This window comes from Trachurus trachurus (assembly GCF_905171665.1).
Source record: "Trachurus trachurus genome assembly, chromosome: 13".
NCBI lineage: Eukaryota > Metazoa > Chordata > Actinopteri > Carangiformes > Carangidae > Trachurus > Trachurus trachurus.
Window position 1 is genome coordinate 32,489,110 of NC_139892.1, and position 3,918 is coordinate 32,493,027.

General features: G+C 42.6%; 1 long non-coding RNA gene across 1 annotated transcript; it reads left to right on the forward strand.

Annotated features, from left to right (window-relative positions):
- The first annotated feature begins 1,529 nt into the window (after positions 1 to 1,529).
- On the forward strand, positions 1,530 to 3,536 carry LOC310995634. The gene is made up of 3 exons (XR_014595839.1): positions 1,530 to 1,637; positions 3,069 to 3,188; positions 3,451 to 3,536. It is a non-coding gene; the product is annotated as an uncharacterized lncRNA (long non-coding RNA).
- Positions 3,537 to 3,918: the final 382 nt, after the last annotated feature.

Here is a 3,918-nt window from a genome sequence, read left to right on the forward strand (position 1 = left end):
ACGAAACTTCACATGTGTGATGAGGGACTGACCCTGAACACACCTGCACGCATACCATTACTGCCCCTAGTGGACGAACCTTTAACAGCTCATAACTCCCTCATGCTTTGTCCGATTTCCACGAAACTTCGCATGTGTGATGAGGGACTGACCCTGAACGCACCTGCACGCATCCCATTACTGCCCCCTGGTGGACAAACCTTTAACTGCTCATAACTCCCTCATGCTTTGTCCGATTCACTCCAAACTTCACATGTGTGATGAGGGGCTGACCCTGAACACACCTGCACGCATCCCATTACTGCCCCCTAGTGGACGAACCTTTAACTGCTCAACTCCCTCATGCTTTGTCCGATTCACTCCAAACTTCACACGAGTGATGAGGGGCTGACCCTGAACGCACCAGACCACATGCGGTGACTGCCCCCTGGTGGATGAACGAAACATTGCATTTTTGGCCTCCTTCCAGGTTTTTTCTCCATTTCTGCTCCGCGCCACAGCGTGCCTCAGGCCTCGCGGTGGCATGGGCAGCGAGGGCCGCCATCGCCGCTTGCGGCTTTAATTGTTTTTGAATCTTATCCTGGATTTTTTTTCCTGCTCGGGGCCTGAAATACAAAGAAATCCTACAGGTGCGGCTTTTCCAGAACTTACGGGTTATTTCCTCTCCTAAATCACCATAGTAATTGCTTGAGTGATGAACTGTCTTCACAAATACAACTACTGAAGTTTAAAGCTGCGCATTTCCTGTTGTAGGTGTATATATTTTTTCCATTGTTGTTGTTTTGTAGTAAAAAACCTAATATAAGTGAGCACTTCTAAACCATCAATAGATGAAGCAGCAATTTGAAGAAAGTCTCCAAACCAAGCAGCAAAAAATAAAACTATTCCTCCTTTCATCAGTTATACTAATACAACAACAACAGTGTAAGTCATGCACTGTAAAATCTGCATCTTATGCTCCTCCTTGGTACAAGTAATTTACCTTTAAAGTTATAGCTAATAACAAATTAAATTAGTGTCTTTAGTCTTTAACCTGTGATGACTTTGAAACTTAATAGAAAGTTTTATCATTTTATCATCTGTAAAATATAAACTATATAATGTTTTTCCTCTATAACAGTTACATTTATTCATTTTTAAGTTTAATTTTCACTTTCAGAACTTATACTCAGGAATTCAGTCGATTTCTTACTTAACCCACTCAATCAGGTTGTTTGTAAATAGATTTAATTCATCTTTAGTCTTAAGTCACACAGTGGTAACGATACAAAAAAAAATCCAAACTAATTCTTCAACCAAAGATTTCAAATGGACACAATATACAAATCTGAGCAGTATAGTACTATTTACTGAGGTAAAACTGTTACTTTAACTTGGAATACGTTTATAGAAAAATGTAAGTTTGATAGAATCAAAACCTTTTTTACAGTGCGTAACTGGTTCAAAGTAGTGACTGTTGTCCACGAACAAGCATACAACATGTCTCTCTGTTCTCGTCTCTCCAAGGTGTCACTACGGCTGGGCAGGTCTTCTGTGTGACCAGTGTGTGACGTTCCCCGGCTGTGTGTACGGCAGCTGCACTGAGCCCTGGCAGTGTGTGTGTGACGTCAACTGGGGAGGACTGCTGTGTGACAAAGGTCAGATTTGTGCTCTGATAAGTTTCTTTTTTGCATTCATATTCCAATGAGGGGATTTCATCTCTTTATGTCAAACTGTTTCCCTTCTTCTATTCAGTTTGATATCTCAGACATGTAAATTGAGCTCGCAGCTACTCTCAGACTGTAATGACTCGCTTAAACATCCCATCCTAAACTCTATCATTTCACCAGATACATAATTCTTCTGTTGAAAATAAACAAAAAAATCCTTTTCCCCTCGGAAAACAGTCCCATCAATAATTCAACATAATGAAAAAAACAGTTTTATACCAAACAAGTGGGGGAAAAAAGACACTTGACTGTTTAACAATCTGCTAGAGTTACCACAGCACAATCATAAAAGCGCCAAACTTTGACTTTATGGCCTGTAAAACATATTGTTATCTTTTTTTTTACTGTCTATGAACCCATAGGTGGGAGAAATTCAAACTGCACATTGGTCTGTAAACTCATAAACACACTGATTGAGTCAAAATGTGCTCACTAGAAGAGGGACATGAATCAGTCACTATGACACTTGTACTCACTGGTGATGATCAGTGTGTTTATCAATATTTTGTAAATTTAGCACATTTTCATCACAATTGTACTTTACTGTTAAAATTCAATACAATTAAGGGTTTCCACATCTAAACTCCTTAGCAGGAGAATTGTGTATTGTCAATAACTCAGTTTGTCGGTGCAACAGACAGAGAGAACAACGTTGTGTGTACAATGTGTTAGTTTGTCAGTGTTGTCTTCCCACACCCTCTGATCTTCTATATGAAATAAGACAAAACGCCCTCTAGGCCTCACCCTCCACCCTGAAACGTTTCCCACCACACTGTAGCAAAGGCTCTCCAACATTATCCCTGAATACAACCACTCACCTCCCACTTCTGTCCCACTGTGGGAGCTGGGATCTGGGATCTGGGAGCCAAACGAGTGCCCACGGGACGCTGTATTGTGAGGAGGAAAGGCGATAGCCTTGGGTAAGGTGAATGTGAGCAGGGTTGGGCCGGGCACTCTTAGCTAGGTGGGGTCCTAAGCTGTTTCTGTGCATTCAGAAAGGCTCTGTAAAGAGCTGCAGCGGGACAAAGACACTGTGGGCATGGAGGAAATCATTAGAGAAAGCAAAGCTTTAATCAGCCTCAACACTGGAGACAACAAGCCCTGCAGCTACTGGCCTGCACAGTCAGCACACAGAGCCGACCTGGATACACTTCAGCCTCTGTGCTGTGTGTATCTGTGTGTGTGTGTGTGTGTGCAGTGCGCTTTTCCTGAGACAAAGTCAAGCTGATGTGAACCTGGATCCATATACATCCTCATCCCTTTATCTCAGACTCTTCCCTTCCCTATATAACATTTTTTCTGTTTTGCTTTGTGCAGTAAACTAAGATAGAAAAGAATGATAATGTTTCACTGCCTCAGATCTGAACTACTGTGGCACCCACCAGCCCTGTAAGAACAGTGGGACCTGCACCAACACCGAGCCAAACGAGTACAAGTGTGAGTGCCAGGAAGGATTCAGAGGACGCAACTGTGACATTGGTGAGTGTGACTTCACTGTACAGGCACTGAACCACTGAAAAATGTCAGTGTTTACTTCAGTACTGCAGAGATGCACAGAGAAAACGAAAGAAAGAGAGAGAGAGAGGAATAATCCTGTGTGATAAAGGAAGCATAAGGTCAGAGTTAATTATTCAATTATCAGGCAAGTGAAAGCATCCTCTATGGTTGTAATAGAAATTTGTCTTAATACTAAAACACTACTGACCATAAATTTCTCTTTCCTCTCCTATCATCCCATCAGTCGAACATGCATGTGTGTCGTCTCCATGTATGAACGGAGCCACGTGTGTGGAGAACCCAACAGGTTTCAGCTGCATCTGTACCGACAATTGGACCGGAAACACCTGCGCAGATGGTGATTATCATGCCACACACACACACACACACACATAGGCAGACATCCTCACTAACACACACAGCTCTGAGTCGAGGGGCTGAGCCGCGATTGGCTGTTATTGGATCAAAGCCAGTGAGTGACTCTAATCAATCTGACAGAGGATGTTAAATTAGCCCAAACACAAACAGTATCAACAGCAATCAGCAATGTGCCTCGCCCTCTGTCTAGCCTTGTGTGTGTGCATGTGTGTGTGTGTGTGCGCGCCTGTTTGTGCATTTTTTAATGGTGATGCATCAAAGGTTTATTGTCTAGTGGTTTAGTGTCATAGTTCCTCTCCAGGTGCAGCATGTTGCCTCCAGATATATCCAGGTT